The sequence below is a fragment of the Coenobita brevimanus genome, chromosome 15, assembly GCF_032717465.1.
Source record: "Coenobita brevimanus isolate Jiangsu-jjx chromosome 15, ASM3271746v2, whole genome shotgun sequence".
NCBI lineage: Eukaryota > Metazoa > Arthropoda > Malacostraca > Decapoda > Coenobitidae > Coenobita > Coenobita brevimanus.
Window position 1 is genome coordinate 14,433,509 of NC_136968.1, and position 18,226 is coordinate 14,451,734.

The 18,226-nt window shown below is 43.3% G+C and overlaps 1 long non-coding RNA gene across 1 annotated transcript in view; it reads left to right on the forward strand.

The window, feature by feature from the left end:
* Positions 1-17,846, forward strand: part of LOC145390678 (uncharacterized) — a 63,023-nt gene extending 45,177 nt beyond the window's left edge. Inside the window, exon 6 of the long non-coding RNA XR_013895702.1 lies at positions 17,711-17,846. This is a non-coding gene — a long non-coding RNA (uncharacterized LOC145390678). The remainder of the gene's footprint in view (positions 1-17,710) is intronic.
* The last annotated feature ends 380 nt before the right edge of the window (positions 17,847-18,226 follow it).

Genomic DNA, 18,226 nt, shown 5'->3' on the forward strand with positions numbered 1-18,226 from the left:
GATAGATGGATAAAATATCTGGAAGAGATGAATATTTTGGCTGAAAGTCAGTTTGGATTCAGAAGTGGAAGTTCATGCGTTTCCAACTTGTTGAGCTTTTACTCAAGAGCGATAGGTATGCTACAGGAGAGAGATGGTTGGACGGATTGTATGTATCTAGATTTAGAGATGGCCTTCAACAAGGTACCACATAAGAGACTAATGTGGAAACTAGAGCATATAGGAGGACTGAAGGGAAACCTCCTGGAACGGGTGAGAGACTTTTTGAGAGACAGACAAATGAGGACAGTAATAAAGGATAGGATGTCTGGATGGAGGGAAGTAACAAGTGGAGTCCCACAGGGCTCAGTGTTGGTGACAGTAATGTTCCTGATTTATGTAAATGTTATGGTAGATGGAGTGAACAGTTATGCAAGTCTGTTTGCTGATGATGCAAAGATCTTGAGGAAGGTAGAGGTTGAGGAGGATCGTAAAATGCTGCAGGAGGATCTGGATAGGATACATGATTAAAGCCGGATGTAGGAAATGAAATTCAACGCAAATAAATGTAAAATATTGGAAATGGGTAAAAGTACCAAGAGGCCATCACTGAATTATTTGATGGGTAATGAACCAATCACAAAAGTGAGAGAAGAGAAAGATTTGGGAGTGCTGGTCCAGGATACTGTAGTATGTCACCTGAAAAACCTTTTAACAAGACAGTTAGAGAGACATATAAACTCTTGACTAACATAAGAGTAGCATTTCATTATATGGATGAGGAGATGATGAAAAAATTGATAGTGGCTATGATGCACCCCAGGTTAGAATATGCAGCAGTATTGTGGTCCCCACACAGAAAGAAAGATATAAACAAGATTGAGAGAATATAAAGAACAGCAACCAAGATGATCCCCAGTCTGGCAGATCTGTCGTAGAGAGAGGCTGGAAAAGCTGGATTTGTCTTCCTTAGAGGAAAGGAGAATGAGAGGTGACGCGATTGCAGTATTCAGGACCATGATGGGAGTAGATAAAATTGACAGGGAAGATCTGTTTGTATGGGATAAGAGAGTAACAAGAGGACACGGAATGAAATTGAAGAAGCCAAGCTGCTTTGAAGGATATCAAGAAATATAGTTTTCCTTATAGATGTATATACTCGTGGAATAGCCTGGACAAAGAGATCGTCCAGTCCAAAAACTTAAACGAGTTTAAAGCTAAATTTGACTTACAGAGAAAGAGAGACGGGACCCCACGAGCGTAGCTCATTTCCTGTATATCACAATTAGGTAAATACAATTAGGGAAATACAGACATGCACGCACGCAAGCATACGCAAGCACCCAACCCATGGGGCCTGGGATGGTCGTTGTGTATGTTTTTGTTTTACTGTCAGCGTAATAATGCATTAATTTCTTGCCGTAGCATGTTCATAGTTATATTATATCCTTTTTGCATATCCTAGTGTTTCTTTTGTGTATTAGTTATGTAATGGGTACATGGAATGCAAGAGGAGTAAATGATGAGGTGAAAGAGAGAGAGATTGTCCAGGTGCTTGAGGGTGCGAAAGTGGATGTATGTGGAATACTGAAACAAAATGGAGAGGAGAAAGTGTGAGAGAATGGGAGTATGGATGGGGTATATGTGCAGGAGTAGGTGAGAATGAGAGGGCAAAGAAAGGAGTATGTATAGTTGTCAGTAAAAGATGGAAGAAGAGCATAAGACAGTATGGATCAGTTGGGTCAAGGATTGTGTGGGTAAAGTTGAAAGTTGGAATACAAATGTGAGCGATTGTGTGTGTGTATGCGCCAAAGCAAGATCATGCTAGAAGAGTGAGAGAAGAGTTCTGGACAAATGTAGAAGTGTGCATGGAAAAGTTTGGAAGGAATGAGAGAGTGTTTTTGATCGGTGATATGAATGGTAAAGTTGGGAATGTGAAGGTGGATGGAATAGTTGGTGAGTGGGGTGTGCCTGCGGAGATAGATGAGAATGGGAGTGCGTTAGTGGACATTTGTGCTAGGAGGGGGTTGGTGATAGCCAATACCCTCTTCAGGCATAAAATGATCCACAGGTATACATGGCGAGTGATGAGAAGGGTGGGTGGTGAACTGAATGAAAGGAAGGCAATGATTGATTATGTGTGTGTGGATGAAAGGATGCGAAGATTTGTAATGGATGCAAGAGCTTATAGAGGTTGGGGGAGTGGCCTTTCTGACCACTACTTGGTGGTGGCCAGAATTAGGATTCAAGTAAGATGGAGGAATAGAAGAAGGGAAAGACGAGAGGAAGGAGTAGTTGCAAGGAGAGTGGAAAGGGTACAAGAGGATGAGAAAAAGGCGGAGTATAAGAGAGAAATGGAGGAACAATTGGGCAAATATGAACTGGAGCAGATGGGAGACGTGGAAGGTGTGTGTAGGATATTTACAGAAGAAATATGTGCAGCATGTGATGTGGTGTGTGGAAGGAAGAGAAGACGGAGGGGGATGCAAGGAACAGCGTGGTGGACTGAAGAGGTGAAACAGGCTGTGGCACAAAAGAAGAAAGCATACAATGAATGGATGATAAATAGGGGCGTGGAAGAAGTTGAGAGGCGGAAGAGAGAGTTATATGCAGAAAGAAAGAGAGAGGTGAAAAGATTAGTAAGAGAGAGTAAGAAGAGAGTGGATGAGGAATTTGGAAGGAATTTGAGTGTAAAGTGGAGGGACTTTAAGAAAATGTTCTGGAAAGAGGTGAAAAGAGTAAGACAGGGTGGAAGTGAAGTTAGCAGGGGAGTGAAAGATAAAAATGGTAGATTACTAGTGGAGAAGGGAGAAAAAGTGAGCAGATGGAGAGAACACTTTAAGGAATGGTTGAACATAGAGGATGGAAGTAATGCGAGTATAAGTGGCTGGGGAATGGCTGGGAGAAGGAGGGAGGTGAGAAGACAGAAAGAAATCAGTAGGATAGAAGTTGTGGAAGCAATGTAGAAAGTTAAATTGGGGAAAGCCCCAGGAATTGATGGAGTGTGTGGTGAAATGCTGAAGCATGGGGGAGAGATAGTACTAGAATGGATGTGGGAGATGTGCAGATTGGCCTGGGAGGAAGGTAGAGTCCCGGAGGATTGGAAGTCAGGTATAATTATTCCCTTGTACAAAGGAAAAGGGGAAAAAGAAGTGTGTGGTAATCATAGGGGCATTTGTCTTCTTAGTATAATGGGAAAAGTGTATGGTAGGATACTTATTGACAGAGTTAGAGAAAGAACAGAGAAATTAGTTGGAGAAGAACAGGGAGGCTTTAGGAAGGGAAGAGGTTGTGTAGATCAGATATTCATTCTTAGATCATTAGTGGAAAATTTTCTAGAGAAGGGAAAAAAGTTGTATGCGGGTTTCATGGATTTAGAGAAAGCATATGACAGGGTGGATAGACAAGGATTGTGGAAAGTGTTAAGAATATATGGAGTAGATGGGAAGTTGTTGAAATGCTGTGAAGAGTATGTACAATAGGCTGCAGTGCATGTGGATGGTGAACTAAGTGAATTTTTCTCTTTGAAAGTTGGGTTGAAACAGGGATGTGTCATGTCTCCATGGTTGTTCAATCTGTACATGGATGGGGTAATAAAAGAGGTACAAGGTAGGGTAGTGGATGTTGGAGTGGCCCTGGTGAGAGAGGATAGTGTTTGGAAACTCCCTGTACTGATGTTTGCAGATGATACTGTGTTGTTGAGTGAAGACGAAGGGGAGCTGCAAGGCTTGGTGGATGAGTTTGGGAGAGTGTGTAAGAAACGGAATCTAAAGGTGAATGTAGGGAAGAGTAAAGTGATTGTCTTTGAGAGAGGTGAAGTCAGTGAATGTACAGCGAGGTTGGATTGTGAGGAATTGGAAAATGTGAGTACTGTACATTTAAGTACTTGGGTAGTGTGATGAGTAAGGATGGAGGTTTGGAGGGTGAAGTGCTTGAAAGGGTACAGCAGGGAAGAAAGGTTGTTGGTTCTTTGAAAGCAGTGATAAGAAGCAGGGAAGTGAGCATGGAAGTGAAAAAGTTACTACATGACAGTATTGTGATACCAACTCTAACGTATGGAAGTGAAGTTTGAACGTTGTTGGAAGGACACAAGTCAAGAGTGAGAGCAGTGGAAATGAGTTATTTAAGAGGAGCATGTGGAGTCACATGGAGGGACAGGCTGACGAATGAAGATATAAAGGAGCGTTGTGGATGTGGATGTGATAGGAAGCGTTATGAGGAACATACGGAGGTGGTTTGGCCATGTGGAGAGGATGGAGGGTGAAAGACTGACGAAGAGAGTGTATGAATGAAGTGGAGGGGAGAAGAGGGAGGGGGAGGCCGAGGATGAGATGGAGGGATGGGGTGGAGAGGTATCTGGGAGAGGGGGGTGTGAGTTGGGAGCAGGGCAGTGAAATGGCGGTGGACAGGGCGACTTGGAGGCGATTTGTTTGTGGCCACCCCGAACGGGATTGAGGCGTCTGGCAATAGATAGATAGATAGATAGTTATGTAACTATGAGTGTGAAGTACAATGCCCTCGCACAGTGATGAGTTTATGGGTGGCAGACGAGCTCGTTCAAAGTGAATTCGTTCACTGTGAACAGCATATCTTATGAAGAAAATAGCATGTGGGCAGCACCAGTCCCTCAAAGTCCACTTTTTGAGCCACAGAGATGTAATAAAGGGCACATTTCAAACACATACAGTTCAGATATATAATATAAAACACATGGTTACTTACCTTAAATGAAGCAGATGGCAGCCTTGGTTGGCTTGAATACAGGTGGTTCCGAGGCAGGGAGATACACTTAGTTTGTCCTTGCCACATCACCTTCCACTCCCTCGTTCCCGTCACCAGTCTTGCTCTCATCACTTGACTAAACCACTTCGCCACATGCCTCTACCTCATTCACTTCTCCCATAAAACCTTCAAAGTCCAAAGATGACACCACTGACATCACATCATCATCGTCTTCCCCAGGAAGTGTAGCAGACGATGTAGAGGCAACTGATTCCTGTTGTTCTTGAGTTCAGTAGTAACGTGTGATAAGTGTTTGTTTTCTTCTGTTGACTTTCATATTGTTCGTTTCATTGTAATGACGAAAAGTGGTTTCTACCCCACTGAGCACTTCTTGTGTCCTAAGGTAGCTGGTTTCAGTTGCCTTGATTTCTTCTCTCAGAACATACATTACTGTTAGAATTTTATTGATCTTAGGCATATAGACATAGGCAAATCTTTGTCCTCCATTTGATTCTGTTCAAAAGGTTGCTCAGATCTGGCCTCTTGTGCAGCGTCTACTCGGGGGGGGGGGGGGGGTCGTTCAGTATGGGAGATGGCAGTTATGGCCTGCTCTTTCCCCCGATTTCGTTCACTCGGGGCTCAACTCGTTCATTATGATTTTGTGGACCTGATTACCCCCTGCTTGTTCACTAGGCAAATTGTTTACTCTGAATACGTTTACTGTGCGAGGGCACTGTATGAGGTTAGCTTGAGATATAACTGCCAGTTAAGAATGACAAGTGGGGGTTGGGTGAAGTAGGGGTGTGGGGGAGGATTGGGAGCTGGGGTAGAGGCCGGTGGGGCTCGTTTCATCCCCCCATCCCGCCTTCCCTGGGTATATAAGGGTAGGAAGGGGGCACCCCTGAGCAGAAAATAGTGATCATGAGTGTACATTATCATTAAATAAACACTTAAAATTATATGGGTTATTGTTTCACTCATGGGAAATGCATTGAGGTGTAGATGAATAGTTGCAGACAGGTACATCGAAGTCCAAGAGCAAGTCCAAGCCAGATAAATCCATAGGTAAAGCCCAGAAAATTTTGAAAAAAGACTAGAGAAATTATAAATATTCTGCCTTGACAAATTTAGAGTATTGGGATTTTTGGATTATTGGTGGCCAGATTGGAGGACTTTTACTGTGATAGGAAACATCATAAAAACACATACCGTAACTTTAGTGCTTCCCCAAAAGTATGCATCATTCAGTCATTAGACAACTATAGTAGTCCCTCAATTATCCAACATGATAGAGCCAAAGGCATGTCTGGGTAGTGGCAATGTCCAGATAATGATATCCCCCCCCCTGCTATACCCACACCCTACCTATACCTAACCTCCAATCTACACCTAACCTGTTGGTAGAGCACCTCTACATACTTTGGCAGTGTTTTCCAGTCATTCAGGCATATTTAAACATCAAAACACTTCTAGAAATATCAAAAATAATTTTTAACTCCAAGAAAACCATTAAAAAAAAAAAAAAATGAAAACCAAAAAACTCCCAAGCTAGACACTATTGTATGCACTATACCCCTCCTAATTTTGGCACTGTTTTCAGGTCAGTCTACCATTTTGACATCAAAACACAAATAGGATTATCCAAAGAAATGCTAAGCACTAAGAAAACCATGAAAAAAAAAAATAAGTACAGTGTTTTCCAGTCATTTTGCCATATTCTACAGTGTTTTCTGGTCATTTTGCCATATTTAGACCAAAACACACTTAGGAATATCTATATTAATACTAAACACCAGGAAGACGATGCATAATCAGCCAAAATCCACAAAAAAACTGAAGACGGTTGGAAAATCAGTTATCTTTTTGACGAGTGATTACTGCTTGTGGGGCATTAAAAAAAAAAAAAAATCTACGGCCAAATATGCCACCAAAAATTGGTTGTATTGGTACAAATGGTGTACCTTCATCTTCACCAGTGTTTATACTATAAGGTAAGCTAATAAAAATGCAGAAAACTGATGAGTAAAATAACTCCAGTGAGAATAATTGGTGTTCAAGAGTAAAACTTACCTTCATATAACTTCCCACCATTCTAATGCAAAATTTTATCCACACCTTGCAAGAGTTAAGATTGTGTCTAGATGCAGAATTTCATGAGCTTTCTTGTGGATTTCGCAGAATTTTGATACGGCCAATAGTATTCAAATAAATCGCCAAAGCCTTTAAAAAGTCATGGGTCAGTGCTTTCAGCATGAAGGAGGGGAGGGACTGTGGGAGTGAGGAGGGAGCCAGGAGGCTGCCTAACAAGGCAGGGAGCATGGGAGGGTACGGAGGAGGGACGGTGAGGAGGGGGAGATGCGAGGCAGTGGGCAGGGTTTTCACCCTTCTGTCACAAGGCGGACAGCTGCTCTCATGTGACATGTGGCCTGTGGTCTGTCTTACACATGCTTTGGCCGTTGGGAAACACAACTCCCGGTGACCAGGTGACTTTGGATGTTCGGTGTAGAGGTGGATGGACGCTTTCACCTGACTTGTTGCTTGAGGTCTGTGTTAGACGGGTAGTGGCAGTTGGGTAAGGCTAATCCCGGTGGCCGTGCGACTTTGGACATTCGGTGGGGATGCATATGGTTGTTTTGATGTCACTTGTGAGTTGTGATCGTTATTACTCTGGTGCTGGAGGTTTGTAGGGAGTGATTGGACCAGCGCACGACTTTGACCATTCAGTGCAGGGGCGTATGGACATTTTAGCTCAGGTTGTGGGTTACAGTCTATTTCCCGCACACGGCTAGAGCCCAGGAGCCATGATACCAAATGTTTGAACATGTCAGCAGCCAGGCCAAATATCTCCGGGACTTCTACTTCCGGAAAATAGCGAATAAATTCGGATAATGGTTTAACAGAGCCAAGGTACAGTATCCGGATAATGAACAGGTCTGGTTACTGCGTGTCTGGATAAATGAGGGATTGCTGTACTGTAGTAAACACATAACACTTTAACTTCTAAATATAAGCCAAATCTTGGTACTGTATTTGGCAGCATATAAGAAGCTGCTGTGTGAAAGACGCACCCGAATTCAGGAAGGACAGTTCTGCGAAAAAAAGTATATCTTGATCAAGACTGCAGAAAAGTTGCTTGATATGAGTACTTTTCACACAGATACACACTCACCTTTCGGAATCTCTGTTTAGTACTGTATATGTTTTTGGTTTCTTTATTTTTATGTAAAAGAAGGGTACAAGACAAGAAAACAAATGAACAAAACTTTCGTTACAAAAAGTTACTTTATTCCATGACGCCATCTTAATGCTGTTATGTTTATGATGTCCGATTCCTTTTGTACAATAATTTGAGAATTAACCCATCACGTCCGGGGGTTGTTTTCACCACCCAAACCACCAGAAGGTGTTTTTCTTGAAAATCATCTTTATTTAAACCATAATATCTCAGCTAAAACTATAATATAATATTATAGTTTAATATAATATATTGCTGTAATTGTAATAATAATAATACAATAACAGTAATACTACAAAACACTAGATCATGTATACATGACCCCCGGACGACCCCAGGAAGACATGTATACATGTCACCCGGACGGGAGGGGTTAATGTTCATCTCCTTTAACCCATTGCATCTGGGTGTCATGTATACATGTCATCCCGGGGCCATCCAGGTGAAATGTACACATGATGTAGAAATTCGCTCCCTTGTTTGAATATTCAGCTAGTTATTTCCACCACACGCAGCCATTGGCAACCCTCCAGCATGCATCCCAGTCATGTTACAGTTGCCAATGTACCTCTGTCATGGATAGACCGATGCAAAAATTTTTCCCTGTGTCCGGACCCTCATCTGAGCACCCGCAGCCGCTGACTTCAACACCAATGAAGGCCTGAAAGGGAAAGGCCTTAGTGATGTGCAATAGGGAGAGAAATGAATCTGCCGTTATCGCCAATAGTGAGTGGGGAAAGTGACTACTCTGACGAAAGTGACCTCGCCATGCTGAGTGTGGAAATGAACACATCAGATGAGGAGGGTGACCATGAGTTCTCCATTGTGCGGCAATCCTTTCCCTCTGCATGATCATCAGCCTTTTCTGATGATGAAAAAGGGTCAAATGATGTTGATGATCCTGCAGAGGGAGATATTTGCACGGTGGAGAAGATGGAAGAGGAGGTAGGGAGTGAAGAAAGGGAGGAGGTGGAGGATGGCGGGAGGAGGAAACGCCGCAGGCTGAGCCACACACCAGAGCGTGATTCACTGCCTACCATGGAAATTTCCACCCATCCTCCCTCAACACTAGCCTCTCCCACATGGCCTGCATCTGTACCTGCCTCACCACATGCCTCACCACGCCGGCCTGCCTCACTACATGTCTCCCCATGTCGGCCTGCCTCACTAAGTGCCTCGCCTCACCAGCCTGCCTCACCACATGCCTTGCCACACTGCCCTGCCTCACCACATGCCTCGCCATGCTGGCCTGTCTCACACAGGCCTGTCTCGCCATGCCGGCTTGTCTCACCACATGCCTCGCCACGCCGGCCTGTCTCACCACGTGCCTCATCACCACAGCCAAGTACATCAGGGTATACAGGTGCAGGTGGACGACGTAAATCTGTTTATGGCCGGCAGGCACGTGCCTGTCCCCAAATATCACCATCGCCATCACCACCACAATCACTGTCGCTAGCATCATCACCACCACCACCACCATCACCTGCCTCATCTAGTGAGATTCCGCAGACTCACCACCATGGCGCCATGCTAGGGGCTGTGGCAGGGCACGGGGCAGGCCATGTGCACGGTATACAAGGCAGGCAGGAACCAAGAATGGGTAGGTTTGAGACATTTGCTTGGGAGGAAGGGATGGGGTTTCAGCCTGAAGAACCTGTGTTTGATGACACAAATACATGTGTGCCTCACCCAACAGCGTTCACAGATGTTTTCGTAGTTTACTTTTTTCTTTCATTTGTACCAGGAATTGCTGTTTGTCCATCAGAATGAGCAAGAATCTCTTTAAAACAAAATTTATCAAGGATAGTAATCATCAGCACCAAAATTTTTTGGCACGAAATTCATCCATCCATCCATCAACCAATCCTACGTTGCCCCATGAGGAGCGTAGGAGCCTGGGGCTAGGCAGGGTGGTCCTGGCATTTAAGTTGAGAGTGACCAGCCTCACTCATCCCTGAGTGGCATTGCTTGAGCAGTAAACCCCAACCGCCCATTGGATATAAACTTTCACCGGCTTATTCCTATTAGAGTGCTGTAATTACCGTATTTCGCGGCATGTGAGATGCAGCATTGTGAAAGACGCACCCTAATTCTGGCAGGGTACATCTGTGAAAAAAAAGTTTGCCCCAACCAAGACTGCAGTAAGGTTTCTTGATAAGAGCCATTACCACACAGATACACACTCACCTTTCAGAATCTATTCATTACTGATCATCAGCCTTTGGTTTCTTTTTTTTATATACAAAGAATGGTACAGGAAAAGAAAACAATGCCACTTCTTGACAAAACGTGACTGATATGAGCCACTATCACTTAGATACACACTCACCTTTCAGAATCTATTCAGTACTGCTCATCATCCTTTAGTTTCTTCTTTTATGTACAATGATACAGGAAAAGAGAAAACAAAACCCCGTCTTAACAAAACGTGACTTCAAACCACGAGGCCATCTCAACTTTGTTGATAAATATGTATCAGTAAACTGATATAAACACTGTTTTTAATATTTTATGAATTTAAAACCACAAATGAAGTCAATAAACTCTATTCTTTCATTCACTGACGAAAACATAAAATACAATGAATGTTCACATCAGTTCATTTATCCTAAAAGAACCCCGTCATATTCCACACCTGTTACGGAATTTCCTCACATTGCCTTGACTCAAGCACAATATCAGACTACTACCATCATTAATCATGCACTCTAACTAACCTGTTATTACCTCCACAAATAATATAAAAAGGTAGCACTTGTAAATACACAAATTACAATGTTTTACAACCAAAGTTCAATATAACAAGGCTGCTTGGGAACAGGATAGACATCTGTTTTTACTCTCTTCTCTCAGTATCACTCCTTCACTGTCAGCTATGTTTGCCTTGCAGCATCAACAATTAAAAATGCATGCTTCACTGATCATAATTTACTATAAACATTCATTTCAAAACATACTGAGTATGGTGAAAACATCCATTGTTACACCTTAGTAACACTGCTGCCTCCCAGTCGCTAGACAGCAGTCTCTACCCCTTCCTCTCAGTATCACTTCCTCACTGTCAGCGATGTTTCCCTTGCAGCATCAACAGTTAAAAATACGTTCTTCACTTATCACAATTTACTAAAAACAGACATTCATCTCAAAACATGTTGAGAATGGTGAAACTATCCCTCAGCAACACTGCTGCATCCCAAGCGCTAGACAACTGTCTCTACCCTCTTCTCCCAGTATCACTCCCTTACTGTCAGCTGTTTTCCTTGCAGCATCAACAATTAAAAATGCCTATTTCTCTTACCAGAATTTGCTAAAAACAGACATCCATCTCAAAACATTCGAGTACTGTGAAAACATCCATTTTTGGTCTCAACACTGCTGCCTCCTAGTCGCTATGGTACACACACACACACACACATGTACACACCACATGCAACATTCGCTCGCCTCTGAAACATTTACATCAGTCAGTTTTGGAATACCCAGTGGCTTTATTATATGCCAAAAACATCAAAATGTATTTGGTTGTTCAATATAAATATCATCACTTAAGGACATGAAACATCTCAAACAATTTATTCATCCAAACATCGTCAGTGCAAGACTAAAGGTGTACAGCACCATTGATCCTAAATTTTCCATGGTTGCATCTGTCATGATCACCTAAAACCTATATTCACTTCATATTACTGACATGGTGAAAATTTCACTCGTCTTCAAATCCTGAGAATTCATCACTACTTCCCCCAAGTCCTGAAGCATCACTGGAAGTCATCACCACGGTCATCATCACTGTTTCACTGTCACTTTCATACAGTAAATGGTCCTCAGTACCATCCATTGAATTGCTTATACCACACTTCATATGACTTTAACTTGGCAATCGTTTTAACTGAGCACAGGCTATATTCAGACTTGGGGCATTTGATACAGCCCACATTAACCTCCTCAGTACATGTTTCCTGAACTGAATAAAATCATATGGCGAGCATGAATAAACTACCCTATAAAATACATTGCTGGGCTGAAGGGATTATAATAAGCGGATTATCAGTTCCCTAGCCTGACTCTTCCCACTCCTACTTCCTTAACTAAACCCACACCAAACTCTCACCTACACCTTAGGATTCTGGTCATTTCGGCCGTAATGTCCAAAATGGCAAACGACTTTATAACCTAACCAATTTGGACGTTACGGCCTAAATGATCCCCATTGCCGATCATGAGAGCTTTGCTTAGGCAGCAGAGATGCAGAGAGTGAACGTTGTCAATCATTCTGTTCGCTTCGTCTGCTAAGAATACAGCAGAAATGGCGGACGCTGATATGAATGCCCGTCAGACACTGCTATTTCAGATATTGCATCAGTTACGCTACTCAGTGAATTTTATCCTATTTTCATAAGAAAATACTGTAATTGGGTGTGCCCTGAGTTGCATAGACATTGCTAAAGTACTTCACTTGGCTGAAAAAGTGAAGTTGTAACTTCAGGCAGTACTGTTTAACGTTACAACTGTTTTTCCTGTTTTTCGCAATTGGTGTAATAAGACTGTTCACTTCTATGATACTCTTGTCAGGCATGAAACAAAATGTCACTAAGAGAAGCCAACCATATGAGGGTGATTGAATTTCCATAGGCGACAAAAATCAATTCTGATGACTTGTCAGGTTCGCTTGCCAGCATCTCTCCAGTATGACTGCTTTGCTAGTTAGTAAGTGGATGGCAAGCAAAGTGGTTATGATTGCCTTTCAGAAGGTTAGCAGTCAGTTCACCGGTGAGCATGTTAGCTTGCTAGAGTAGGGTGTACGCTAGACGCTAAACTGCAAAGTTGCTAAACCGCTAAAACTCTTGACGGTATTGGCCAGTTGAACTGAAAATAAACCGTGAATGCTTTGTGTTCTTGAACTTGCATGTTTTAATATCTGCTGCATATATACACTCACAAAATGTCACAAAAGTAACTGACGTAATTAGGGTTACTGAATTTCCATACGTGACGAAAGTGTTTTGATGACTTGGCAGTTTCACTAGCCAGCATCTCTCCAGTATGATTGCTTTGCTAGTTAGTGAATGGATGGCAAGCAAAGTGATCATGATTGCCTTTCAGAAGGTTAGCAGACTTCACCAGTGATCATGTACGTTAGCTTGCTGGAATAGTGCGGATGCTAAACTGTTAAATTGCTAAACTGCTAAATATATTCACGATGTTAGCCAGTTGAGCTGTAAACAAACCCGCAAAAGTTTTGTGTGTTTCTGATCTCGCGTGTTTTTTAAATCTGCTGTATATACACACTAGTGTATATTATTTTTTTAAATAAAATCAAGTCTGCATTACTGTAGAAAACACCTGTGGTTGCTAAGCAGTGAGATGATCATCTTTATAAGAGTTTCTTCTCAATGGAGCCAAAATAACCTGCCTTAGTCTAGCATGCAGGACGCATGGGGATATTTTAAGGTAACTTTGAGACAAAAAAGTGCGTCTTACGTGCCGCGAAATACGGTACCTACTAAACCACCAGGCGCCAAAATTTGGTTATGTGGTTACCACCCAGCGTAATAAATGGTTTCCTGGTGTACTGGATACCATTTGGCTTGTCACTCAGTGCAGAGTTACCCACAGGCAGAACTAAGAGGAAAGAATGATGGAAAGAAAGACAGGAGAGGATGGAAGGAAAGAAGGATGGAGGAGAGGAAAGGGCAGACACTCAAGAGCAGCACTACATTGAGTGGATGGCGCGAAATTAGAAACAAAATTGTGATGTGGTGGCAAAAGGTGGCTAGTAGTGCACTGTGTGGTGATTGAGCACTCATGCCTTGCACTGGGTAGGGAAGGTTTGCTGAGAGTTTACTAACCTCTCTAAAATGAAATAACACAAAGCACTCCGCACAATTACTGCTGTATGTACCATTTATAAATACAATGAGTCCTCGAAATACGAAAAGGATAGGGACCAGAAAAACTTTCGTAATGCGAAATTTCGTATATTGAAACGATTTTACCCATTGAAATATACATATAAACGGGGGGATGCGTTCCAGGATCCCACTGGACCCCTCACTTAAACTTTACCCCTCCTATTTAGAAGTATGCAATACACATATACAATACTATACTATTGTACCAACAAAAAAATAAAACATATAACTAATTACTGTAGTATTAGTACACTGTACAGTTAAATATATACCTGTGCTATGGCTGGAGATTCGTGTCGTTGATATGGTGCTAAGTCACATGGTGGGACCCTATTGCTTCTCTGGTGCTTCCTCAACTGGTGCAGGTGGTTGTGATGCAGACAGAACATCAGGAGACTCCAGGGCTGATGAAGGAGTGGGGTGATGCTGGGAGGAAGGTGAGGGAAGTGGAGCAGGCGGAGCTCATGGTACGGCAGGCGCAGCAGGCCGAGCCTTAGGAGCAAAAAAATCAGTGACTTTGCATTGCTTGCCGCTGATTTTTTTGTTCGAAGAAGCTCCAACATCTCAGCGCATCCTTTACAGCATTGTGCACCTTGTAGCTTCTGTCCATTTGTGGGTCAAGCTGAAAGGCCACCTCCGTAGCTTGCTCAAATGAGTCCAGAATCTTTTCAAGTGCTGCAATGGTCATGGTGGGAGGGACTGGAGAGTCAGGCTCTGGAGCATCTGTCCTCGTCTCCCCCAACTCCAGGAGGTCCTCGGTAGAGAGCTCCTGGTTGTGACTCCACAAGGTCCGTTATGTCCTCTGGCCTCAGTTCCTCTCCACCATCTCCTAGCACGGCCTCATTGGCAAGGGCAGCAATCTCCTTGTCGAGGTCGACAGGATCGGGCACTGCAAAACCAGTGAAGTCATGCACTGCCTCTGGCCACAGTTTCCTCCAAACAGCATTCATAGTAGAAGAGGAGATCTCCCGCCACACTTCATCTATCATCTGAAGGCCTTTTTTAATACCAAAGGCCTTCCAGAATTCATGCGATCCATCAGCTCTGCCTTCCCGTTGAGCACGCAACAGCGAATGCGTGGCTTGTCTTGTGTAATATCGTTTGAAGGTGGCAATCACCCCCTGATCACATGGCTGCAACAGCGATGTGGTGTTCGGGGGAAGGAAAACTACCTGGACGTTATCACACCAGTCGACCATGGTTGGTGGATGTGCAGGAGCATTGTTGACTAGCAGCAGGGTCCTGTTCACTAGGTTGTTAGATTTCGTGTAGCGGGAGATGAAGGGGGAGAAATAGTTGTAGATGTAGTCGTAAAAGATTGAAGAAGTGACCCATGCTGTTTTGGAGGACTTCCAGTAGACAGGCAAAGAAGGCTTTGATGTGTTTTTCAGTGCCTGGGGGTTTTCATAGCTGTAGACCAGCAGTGGTCTAAGCTCAACATCACCCTCTGCATTGCCCCCTAAGGCCAAAGTCAGCCGATCCTTCGCCGCCTTGAATCCCGAAGCAGACCTACGCTTGAGGATGTAGGTTCTGCAAAAAATACAGTCCTATCTTACGTCTGTCTAGTGAGACCTCGCGCCAATTCAGAAATCTAACCAAAGCATGGGGGATTTATTTTATTTTGTTTTGCTGTAAAATTTGCCCACAACATCACTTTTAAGACACACGTGTAATTTTTACTTCCTTCTAATGGCAGGCACTGTAATTACGAAGTTGATCTCACCCCCAAAAAAACACAGGCTTATCCTAACACCATCCAAGGAGACACACACGCATGTTGGTTCTGCGAAAAACACAGTCCTATCTTACCTCTGTCTAATGGGACCTTGCACCAATTCAGAAATCTAACCTAAACATGGGGCATTTATTATTTATCATTGTAAAATTTGCCTATAACATCACTTTAGACACACATTCATAATTCATTCTAACGGCAGGCACTGTAATTACGAAGTTGATTTCACCCCAAAAAAACATGTGCCTACCCTCACTCCCTCCAAGGAGACACACACGCACGTTGGTTCTGCGAAAAACACAGTCGTATCTTAGACTTACCTCCGTCTAATGAGACCTTGCGCCAATTAAGAAATCCATCCTAAACATGCAGCATTTATGCTTTACTGTTGTAAAATTTGCCTATAACATCACTTTTAAGACACACATGGATAAATTTAACTTCATTCTAATGGCAGGCAGTGTAATAATGAAGTAAATTTCACCCCAGAAAAACACAGCCCTAACCTAACTCCCTCCAGCGTGACCTTGTGCCTACCCCACATAAACATGGAACATTTATTTTTCATCCTTGTAAAATTTGCCTATAACACCACTTTTAAGACACACATGGATAAATTTAACTTCATTCTAATGGCAGGCAGTGTAATAAAGAAGTAAATTTCACCCCCAAAAAACACAGACCTAGCCTAACTCCCTCCAGCGTGACCTTGCGCCTACCCCACATAAATGAGGAACATTTATTTTTCACCCTTGTAAAACTTGCCTGTAACACCACTTTTGAGACACACATGCATAGATTTTACTTCATTCTAATGGTAGGCAGTGTAATTATGAAGTTAATTTCTCTAGACAAGTTCACAGACCGTACATAAACAAGGAGCATTTACAATTTACCCCAAAACATCATTTTTAAGAATAACCTGCATGAATTTTCCTTTAATGGCGGGACTACCTTTACACGTGCTGCTGCCTTTCTTTAACCCGTTAACTGAGCATGGCGATTATTTGGTGCTGTCCGTTGTGCGCAGACATAGGGGTAAAAATGAAATTTCCCAAAGGCCAAATTTTGTCTCAGGAATTGAGAGAACACATGCCAAGGTATATAGTAACGAAATATTAGCTCAATATTTACCTTGGTAAAGACATGGATGAACATCGAAGTGTCTGATTCCCTATTGGAATGTATGGTTTTCGTTTTCTTTTTCGGTTTTGGTTTTGGTTTTGAATTTGAAGGCTCAAACATGCTTGCATGGGTCGGCCTTGGTCACCATGGCATTATATTCGAAATTCACCTGCACAGCCAGGGCTGTATTGAGCAGTCGCACTCGGAACAGCCCAGGCTGTATAGAGCAGTTAACGAGTTAAACATGGCACTGCCTCCTTTACAGAAGGCAATGCGTCCCTTTACACACAGCACTGCTTCCTATGCACATAGCACTTTATCACCATAACCTGCCAAAAATTTACTTGTTAAACATCGATTTAAGACATTTTCTTACCTGCTAGGCATTTTCTTCCAGTAGAGGCCAGTCTCATCAATGTTGAACACCTGCTTGGGGGAGTATCCTCCTTCCTCGATGATCTTCTTCAGGCGTTCTGGGAAGGAAGATGCAGCGTCGATGTCAGCACTAGCAGACTCCCCTTGAATTCAAACACCAGTGAGACCGGCCCTCCTCTTGAAGCGCTCAAACCACCCACGGCTGGCCTTAAACACCTCAGTCGAGGAATCACCAGAGGATGGCACTGAAGGAGCAGCCCTAGAGTTGCTGCTGGTGGATGGCACTGGTGAAGAACTTCCTGCCTCTTCCTCATCTCCCAGACTCTCCCAGATTTCAATGATCCTTTCTTGAATAAGGGGCAGAGACACAGGGATGTTTTTTTGCTGGCAGCCCTCCATCCACACAATCAGGAGCTGCTCCATCTTCTCCATGTGACAGCTGCGGGTCCTCGTGGCTTGGCAGGTGGCTGAAGATGAAGAGAAGGAGGTGGCCATTGTCTTGTACATTTCCTTTTTCTTAGTCACAGTCCCAGCGGATAATGGTGCAAGACCTAAAGCTCGCCCAATATCCAAGACTCCCTGCCCCTCCTCGTGGTGTCTAATAATTTCCAATTTCCTCTCCAGAGTCAGAGTACGGTGTTGTTTCTTCTTGGCAGCTGGTTCCCCGGATGCTGAAGATGATGCAGGGCGCTTGGGAGGCATGGCGAAGTACGAAAACAGGAGGAACAGCAAAAAACTGCATAACGTACAGCGAAGCTGAGAGGAGAGGACGGACGTGACTCGACTGGGAAGCGCGCAAAAATGTGTTTACCAGAGAGGGGTTAGTTCGTTTTCTCGCTGCAAGCGAGTGCGGTGCTGTGCAGCGCGCCCATTTTGAATTTTTCATATTTCCTCTCGTATCGCTTTTCGTACCATCGAGGCAGATACTTTAGTATTGTGGAATTTGTCCTACATTCATTGCTTTCGCACCATCAGATATTCGTACTTCGAGTTTTCGTATTTCAAGGACTCACTGTAATCTCTTCTAGTTTGAGTCATGTCCGATGGCAGCTTTAGAGTTTTTCTTTTACTTTCACGACATTCACTTTAATGCCACACTTTAAAGCAAGCTGCCTTGTTTTCCTTTTGTTCTTCTTGATG